The sequence below is a fragment of the Coptis chinensis genome, chromosome 7, assembly GCF_015680905.1.
Source record: "Coptis chinensis isolate HL-2020 chromosome 7, ASM1568090v1, whole genome shotgun sequence".
Classification (NCBI taxonomy): Eukaryota; Viridiplantae; Streptophyta; class Magnoliopsida; order Ranunculales; family Ranunculaceae; genus Coptis; species Coptis chinensis.
Window position 1 is genome coordinate 92,610,348 of NC_141462.1, and position 9,759 is coordinate 92,620,106.

The 9,759-nt window shown below is 38.7% G+C and overlaps 1 long non-coding RNA gene across 1 annotated transcript; it reads left to right on the forward strand.

The window, feature by feature from the left end:
• Nucleotides 1-8,922: 8,922 nt before the first annotated feature.
• On the forward strand, nucleotides 8,923-9,553 carry LOC147490024 (uncharacterized). The gene is made up of 2 exons (XR_015203228.1): nucleotides 8,923-9,206; nucleotides 9,284-9,553. It is a non-coding gene; the product is annotated as an uncharacterized LOC147490024 (long non-coding RNA).
• The last annotated feature ends 206 nt before the right edge of the window (nucleotides 9,554-9,759 follow it).

The following is a 9,759-nucleotide window of genomic DNA, read 5'->3' on the forward strand; positions in this document are numbered from 1 at the left end:
TTCCATTCTCGCTTCACTTAAATTCTGAATTTTCTGCAGAGATTCCAAGAACATGGCTAGCAACGCCTCCTGTGGTGTGGTTCTCGTGTTCATCATAGTTTTTGTAGATTGAGCACTTTCAATTGTATCTTCGAATGGGACGAATTCTTGTATCATGCTATCAAGGAAGTACACCTCTCCACCTTCGGCTTCATCACAATCCTTATGCAACAGGTGAAAGATATTTATGTCCATGGACATCTTACCAAAGTTGATCTTCATTTCACCGTTGTGACAATTTATCAAGGCTTTTGCAGTAGCGAGGAAAGGTCGGCCTAGAATAATTGGAATTTTATCAAAGGCTTCATGGGTGTCTATCACAATGAAATCCACTGGATAGTAGAAATCGGCTACTTGAACAAGAACATCCTCAACTATGCCTCTGGGAATCTTGGTAGAACGGTCAGCTAACTTCAATTTGACTTTTGTAGGCTTTAGGTTCTCCAGGCCCAACGCTTGGTACACATGATATGGCAAGAGATTAACACTAGCACCAAGGTCTAAAAGAGCATTACCCGTGAATTTTTCTCCTATCTTGCATGATATTGTAGGACTTCCGGATCTTTGAGCTTGACCGAGCTTGTCGATGGATAATAGATGTTGTTTTTGTCCAAGCTAGAAACGCTTGCTTTGGAACATGAGTACTTCTCTTTATGTTGCATGCATCCTTCAAGAATTTGGCATATGATGGCAACCGCTTGATCACTTTGAGAAAGGGATATTGATGTGATCTTTCTCAAATGCTTCCTTCATCTCTAAAATTGCTTGTCCTTTTGCTTTGAGCAAAAAAATATAGGAAAAGGTGTTTTGGTACAAACACACGCATGTGTTTGCTCTTTCTTTCTCTTTGGCATTCTTGCATATCTTGTCTTGGTCATCTTGACAAATGGGAGTGGAAAGGATTTCTCCCACTTCCTTTTGAACTTCATTTGAAATCTTGACCGATTGCTCAGTAGCAATGTCATCATGAGAAGGTAAGTCAACCTTGTTGTCAACCTTCAATCGATCCGAGTAGTAATCGAAATGACATGATCATGGAGGTGATCAAGCATACTAGAAGTTGTCCCAATGTGGCATACATCTTCACTCTTCAATATTGGTTCCAATAAGCTAGGTTGAGTGGCTTGTGTCTTTACAGACAAAGCAGTGGTGAGTTGGTCGACCTTAGCCTCTAGAGACTCCATTCTAGAACATTGACTTTCCTCGAGATTGCCGGAGATTGAAATGAGATCGCGGCAATAAGCTCTAGAACACTTTCAAACTTCTGATTTTTCTCCGCGTGATAGCAAAGTAATTTCATTCTCCAAGTTGGCAGGTGTGGCATAATTTCTCCTAGGATCAGGCACTAACTCTCCACTTGTATTGGAATTCTGCTGAGAGTATAATTGTTGTTGAGGAACCAACTGTGAAACTTGACTTGTCTGTGGAATATAACTTTGATCTTGAGAACCCGGGGTCCAAAGATTCTCGTCTCCAATAATTACCTTGAAAGTTATTACCACCTTGGTTGGGCCTCCAAAATGAGTTTATATTGTACTCTCCAACCGATGCATGTTGATAGTAACCGTGACATTCTAGAGTTGTATGAGAAGTGTCCCAACAGATTTCGCAAGATTGGCTAGCTTGCATGATTGGGAAAGATTTAGCTTGAGACTTGTTGATCTTGGAGGATTCATAGAGAACCGATTAAATTTCTTACTCGAGTTTCAATGTTGGTGGCCAGCCGCCAATGTAGACTTCCAGTTCTTGATCCGCTTTTGTTCATGTGCTTGGTAGCCAAATTGCTTTGGCTCCCCTCCATGCTAGCGACATCCTCGTTGCTAGTAGTCCACTTCATTGTGTTTCTTCAGCCTAAATTTCGAGAAAGTTGTAAGCTTCCTCTCCATCCATCGATGTAAACTTGCCTTTGTGCATTGATTGTATCATCTGCTTGTTCATCATCGAGAGTCCTCGATAGAAAAATGAGCCAAGATGCTCTTGTCATATCCATGATGTGGACATGAGACTAGCAGATTATTGAATTTCTCCCAGCTTTGATGATATTCTTGACCACTTTTCCTTTGAAATTGCTAATGGCTTGTCGCATGGCATCCGTTTTCGGGGTGGGTAGAACTTGTTCATAAACTTTGTTCTCAACTTCTCCGGTTGTCTATTATTGAATTGATCGGGTCAGGTGCGCTTAACCATTCGGATGTTTTGACCTTCTAGTGAGAGCGGAAAAAGAATCAACTTGATACTCTCATCTTTGATATTCGGTTCTTGAAAGTTCCGAGGATCGATAGAAATTTGTTCATGTGAACATATGGTCAACATTATCGAACCATTGAACTTTGGAAGCATAGAGATTATCGATGCTCTAAGTTCAAACTGGTTACCGAATTTGGAAAAACAATACTGGCTGGGTGGGTCTCCAATGATTGGCGAATAGAAATCATTTCAACTTCTTCCTTCACAGGCTTGCATGGGTGGGATAGCTTCAGGATTATTGGTGTCCAAAACACCTCCATCATTGCGTATGGCCATCAGATCAATCCCGCTCTAGTATTCTTGCTATGCTAAGATGATGAAAACTATCCTACTATGCTTGAATGCGGTTAAACTAATATGCAACTATTCTAAATTATATTAATATGCAAAACTACTTTCCTTCACTTGGGTGGGCTTTGCAGCTAGTATCTCGCTTGGTTGTCTAAAAGTCGTCTCTTTAGGGTTATGGTGAATCACTTGGATTGCTTAAGTACCACTTCCCACGCACGATAGTCCGTTTGTCAAGATTTAGACAAGAAACACTAGAGTTTGATTTTTCGCTGTGTTGGCTTACAACTTCAATTGTTGAAAAGATCCTAAATGCAATTATACTATAAAACAATAAAACTAAACTACGATGCAACTATACTAAGAAAGCAATAAAAAGAATGAAGATTCAACTAACCTGGATGGTAGATCTTGTCTTCGAGATGTCCTTCAAGCTTCTTTCTTTCTTAAAAGGATGGATGATGCGGCTAAAATTACCTCAAGATCCAAAATTCTAATCTTGAAAGAAAACATTAAACATAAACAACTTAAAACGGCAGCGGCGCCATTGACACAACCTCTTTTTGTGTATATAGATGGTATAGTCGTTGAACAAAAGAGAAGCGTATCAAAACCTAACTATCCCTCAATAAGTAAAGGATGAGTAGGGTATCATTCCACTTTTAAGTGTATGTTTATATGAAGGACAGAATTGGAAAGGGGTTTGAGGGATTAAAAACTATGATTATAGATATTGTAGATTCTAATGCTAAACTAAACTAAACTAAACTAACTAACTAAACTTATACTAAAACTAAGAATTGGAAATAGGGGAGAGAATATGAGAGAGATAGATTCAAGAGATTCAAATCCACCAATGCTTTTGATTAAATGACCTTTTGCTTCATGTTGTTCTCCAAGTAGACTACAATCGGCAATCGAAGCGAAAGTGCCGATGCCTTTTGGGTGAAACATCGTTAAACAATTAACTCTACTTAAGGTTGTTCCTATGTTCATGTTACTAGTATCTTCTTTCCTTTTATGTGAGCTTGGGCAGCTATTCAATGAATCACCATCTAAGGCAAACACAAGGAATACTTCCCTTTACTCTAAAACATTACACAATTAGAAGAAAAGTAGAGAATAATAGTATAATATTCAATTACAATAAATAAAACTCTATTCTAGCATTATATTCAATTGCAATAAATAAAAGCATATTATTAGCAAATATTCAATTGCAATAAATAAAACCCTAAACTAGCATGATATTCAATTGTAATAAATAAAACCTTAATCTATACTTCCATCCCTGGTGTGGGCAATGGAACTAATAACTAAAAACATAAAGAACTAACCTGATTGAAGAACATCATGAACCGGAAGAATCATTAAACCTTAAACATCGGGCTTCATCTCCTCCCTTGAAGGAGAAGATTAGCCTTCCATAAAGAAGGAAGAACACTAAGAACGAGAAGAAGAAGAGTTGAAGAACATAAGACTAGAAAGACTAATTTATTAAGACTCTACTAGTTAAAACCGATCTTTTATTATTAGTCTCCTGCGCCTCAAGTTTCGAGACAAGAATATAAGTGAATTGGCAAATTACATGAGGCACTTAGGTCCTCTATTTATAGGGGTTACAATGAGTTCTAGAAGCATTCCAAACCGTCATTTATTTCCTAATACAAATAGACTTCTTTCAGAGTCCAACTTCATGTCCAAAACTGAGAAGGAATTGGCTACAGTGTCGATCCATGCGTCTGGACTCATTATCCATGCGTCTCAGACTCAAGCAATGCGTCTGGACGCTCGATCTATGCGTCCCAGACTCATTCAATGCGTCTGGACGCTCGATCCATGCGTCCCAGACGCATAAGCCGATTTTCTCTCTTTTGCTCTATCCTTCTATCCTCTTTTGCGGGCTTTGGTCCAAGCAACGAATCCTTTGGCCTTGGGCTTCCAAATAGACTTTAATATAGGTCCAAGTCGCATCTTTAACAGCTCCAATTCCTTGGCCTTCTCCATGATTGTCCACGGGCCTCCCATGTGATCCTTAATGTTCGAATTGCTTCGCTTTTTACCCTATTTTCTCTAATATTCTATAAAACTCTCTTTTTTACCTGTAGAATCTTAAAACACAACTTATAAACACTATTAGTCCACTAAGATGGCTAAACAAGAGGCATAATCGAGGGTTAAATAGCACTTTTTGAGCACTTATCATGGTGGTCAGGATGTTGAGAGAGATGACGGTGCTCGTGCTGCTAGAAGACCACCTGTTGTGGCAAATAGAATGGATGACGTTGAGAATATTGGTGGTGGTCAAGGTATTGTTGGGGCTGGTGAAATGATTAGAAGAAATGCAGAGAATGTCGCTGCCAGGCTGGAAATGCAAGCAGCACGTCTTGAGGCACAAGTTGAACAGATGTTTGATGGTTTGGATGATGTTGATGGTGCTGAAGATGTGCCCTTTGATAAGCTTGTTGGTATGCAAGGGCCTGCATTTCATTTGGTGGAAAATGCATTCACTGTGAGTCTCTCTTTCCTTTTTTTTTTGGTTTGGTTTAGTGAAATATCTGATTGTCTTTTTTGTTTTTTTGTTTTTTGTTAATTTTGTTTAGGCTTCTCTCATTAACTTGTGCCCCTATCCAGTTTTTTGTTGTAGATTTTCACTGAATATTTGGAAATATATTCAGTTTCTCATTAACTTAAAATGCAGTTCTAGAATAAGTCTAATCATGCAAGTTTTGGAATGATCCCATTGGAAGACACTGAATTTTGTTATACTGTCGAGTGTTGGTGCATGTGTTTGAAAGCAGTGAAATATTTTTGTTTTGTATCTTCTTGGATAAGCTTTTAAGCTTTCCTTCTTCCTTGAAATGAGATGGTATCGAACTTTCTCACATGCCTTGCTAGATTGTTGGCTACACTTAATGGAGTTTCCAAATGAAACACTCACCACTTCGTCCCCATCTCCCTCACTTTCCTTTTGCCCTAGCCACCCTTATCTTTCTCTGACCACACACACTCTCACTGGGAGAAACCACGGCGGAATTGTAGCACCTTTCACCATAATTTTCCATGACAGTTGTAGACTTTTACCAGGTAGCACACAACACATATATTGAATATAATTCCGCAGTGCACATTTTTTAACTCTCTCGCTTTCACTCATTATATTCTATTTATTTTGTTTATTAACTATTGTTTCGTGCTGAACTAATAAGTAGTTGAAACTAGAAAGGAGTTGACTCTTCGCAACTGGCTAAAGTATGATAATCAGTTTTCCAAACCATACTACTGGAGTTTTATTGATGCGCTTACTAAAAGGAATTGTGCTTGATTATGTGTTCAGGTATCTCTAAGATTTGTTTATTTGGGTATTGGATCTGTAGCCGCAACATTCTATACCTACTCTATCTATGTAAAGAGTTTGCCCTTAAATGCTTGGTCACCGGAAGTCGAGGGAAGAGTTCAAAACTTTTGGGAAAATCAGACCAAATGGTATACAAGTCAGAAGTACTAATATATACTCTCCTCATTCCTTAATTAACATTTGTCAAACATATCATAGGTTGCAATTTTTTTTTTTAATGTGGGTTTTGGTTCTCTATTGGTTGTTACTTTCGCCAGGAGGGGATTCTGCGTTTTGGATTTGTTGAGTTTGAGTCATTGAGTCCGTGAAAAGTGCACTAAAGGTAACTTTATTGATTTCGATAACTTTGATTTAGAAACCTATCCATCTTGTTCAAGTTATGAAATTTTTATATGGTCTCATTTTCGAAGTTACGAGACATAAGTTTCAGCAGAGGTTAGAGTTCTCTTCTTTTTAGCTTTCAATGGCGTCTTTGGATTGCCTTGTTGCAGTTGTTGAGACATTACTTTCTACCATCTGTTAATTGATCAAATGGCTGTGGGCCTATGCGGGTAGTTCAGGGAGTGTCTAGAGAGATGGTTATAGCTAATACACTTGGATCTTTTGTGCCGCTTGTAGTATTGTCGCTTGGTGGATATATTATGTCGAGAGGTAAAATTTAAAGTCAACTTTCAAGTGATTAAAAATAAGCGTGTGGCAACACTTCGTCGATAAGACACCATAGTGTTGTCCGGCCATATAACCACTCGTTTAAAAGGTCGATGAAGTTCTTGTACATAGTAAATGCCTATATGTTATATTTGCCTCGCTACATGAACATGTTATCTCGTGTTACTACTTACTAGCTGTGGCTAATGCAATTCATTATTACCCGGCCCTTACTCCTTAGAGTTCTCAACATGCACCAAAGCACTCAAGGGTGCCGTAATATTTGTGTTGTATGTTTCGGTGTGATCTTAATAGACAATGTCTACCCGGCAATATGTCCGACATAAATATTCTTTTCGTCTAACGGTGGATATAAAGAAATGGTGGATTTGGGGCTCTTTGGAGCTCACCTTTGACGTCACGGTCGAGAATGCAATTGCCGTGAATGAGTTTTCGGGCATAGTTGGAGTCATGTAAGAATCTCGGGACTAAAATGAATTAAATGTAAGCTACTTTCTAGTCAGAACTAAGTCGAGGTTTTCTTGATTTTGATAGATTCTTCCCGGTCAAAATAAAACTTTGGGAGTCCCGGGTTCGAGTCTCGTGGAGTCTTTACAAGTTCAAACCGGTAATTGGATTGGTGCTAGAGCATTGGTTGGATACGTTGTACTCTTTAACATCATCTTCACTCTGTCCCTTGCATATCTTAACAATACTGATACCTTACTTTCTTGACAATGAACAATACTGATTTCTTACCTCGATTAATTGTCAATAGTTGGGACATCACAAGCAGTTAAAGGCGAAAGAGAAGCATCGCGAATAGAACCGTGAAATTGAAGGTGTTGAACTATCATCCAAAGGAAAGAGATCTTTGAAGCAATCAAACAATTTTGGTAAGTTGAATCTCGTTTTGGTATTTCATTTGCTATTTCCACCACGTAATTTTCATCTAACCTCTTGGATTGCCATTTGGTAATGAAATTACACCAAGCGTTGTTCATTCGAGTGGTCCGCTATAACCGACACAAGTGGTGAAGGTAGTCGAGCAAAGAAAGGAATGGTTCTCCCATTTACACCTCATTCCATCACATTTGAAGATATTAAATATTACGTAGACATGCCGATTGGTAAGTGAAGTACCAATTATGGTTTAGTAAGCGAACCTTCATTCAGTATTCTCCGTGTTTGTAAAGTAAAAATTTAATAAAAGTAAGCTACGAGGAGATGAAAGTCCAAGGTATAGAAGAAGATCGACTTATGCTTACGAAGGGCATAAGTGGTGCGTTCAGGCCGAGTCCTTACAACACTAATGGGTGTCGATGGAGCGGGTAAGACCATATTGATGGGACGTGTTGGCTAGAAGGAAAACCGGTGGATATATAGATGGAACAATCACCATATCGGTTATCCAAAGAACCGGGAAACCTTTGCTCGAATTTCAAGACTCTTGTGAACGGACAAATATCCACTCTCGAATTGAATGTAACGGTTCACGAGTCCTTAGTATATTTGGCATGGCTTCGGCTACCTCTCGAGTTGATTTAGCAACTAGAAAGGTTTGTTGCTTTCGGTTCATTGTGTCTTTCTTATGCTCTTGGTATACATGGTATTATCTAACTTCGGAAATCTAATGTCGCAGATGTTTATTGAGGAAGTCATGGAACTTGTTGAACTAAAATCACTTTCGGGGGAGCACTAGTAGGGTTGCACGGAGGTGAATGGGCTCTCAACGAGCAACAATGGCAGCTACTATTGCGCATTGAGCTGGTTGCCAATCCCTCCATAATTTTCATGGATGAACCAACCTCTGGACTTGATGCGAGCAGGTACTGCTATTGTGATGAAGACCGTGAGGAACACGGTGGACACAGGGGAAGAAGCGTGGTGTGCACCATTCACCAGCCTAGCATTGACATTTTTGGCGTTTGATGAGGTATGAGATTGTCAATGACAGTTGTGTCGATTACATTTTGACGGATAGGGTGGGGTTCCAAGGACTCAAAAGATTGACATACATATACTAGTTATTATTGACAAATTTGACACACCAAGACAATTGTCACCGAGTTCCGGATCCCGACCCGCACACAGGGTTGAGTCACAGACATATATATCTGTACAACTAAAGGTGGGTAAGTATTAAGTCTTTCTACATGCTTGCAGCTCTTCCTAATGAAACGAGGAGGAGAAGAAATATATGTTGGACCATTGGGGCAGCAATTCTTGCCATCTAATTAAGTACTTTGAGGTGAGGACACATGGAACTTGCCTGTTGAGTTCTTGGTTTTATCACTCGTGACTTCTGTACTGTACTGAACAACTTGATTTTATTTTTCAAGAGTGTTAATGGAGTCCCAAAGATACAAGATGGATACAATCTGGCAACATGGATGTTGGTGGTGACAACTGCTGCACAGGAGGAGGAGACTATCCTGCACAGGAGGAGACTATTGGAGCAAAGATATTAGTGTTAGCTGGAAAGGCATAGCATGAGGAAATTGGTGATGGAGCTAATCTAACGATATCATTTTCTGGGGAACTTTTATAAAATGTAGAGGAGCTTATCAGGTCGGGATTGCACCCGAGTGAAATTATTAGTGGATACACCAAAGCTATTGCTAAGGTTTGTATTTATATTTGGAAAGAACTCATCTTGATAAAGTGTATGAATTGAGACTTTTTTGTATATTTATTTTTCAGGCAATTGAACTTTTAGATGAGTTGGTAGAGGAAGGTTCAGAGATTATGGATGTAAGGAACAAGGATGAAGTTGTTCTCCGCATGAAAGTTGTTGTTGCTAGTAAACAATATGGCCAAGAAGATATTTTGTGCCCTCTAATTGCTGATGTAAGTATGGTCATTATTTGTTGACCATTAGTACTAGTATCATAATTGTTATTATTATAACTAATTATTGTTTTTAAGGTTTTGTTCCAATTCGGAAGTTTACTTTGCAGACTTGTAAAGTTGTAATTTTGGCCTTGATTAAGCTTGCACATAAAGCAATGTGGCTACAAAATATGAGAAATTAATTTTTTTTTTATTAGCAACCCATCAGCAACGGTTTATAACCTTTACAAATGACTTTTAAATTATTTTTTTTAAATTAACAAACAACTTTGCAACGGTTAAGAACCGTTGGTAATATTTTTAACATATTACTAACGCTTATTGAC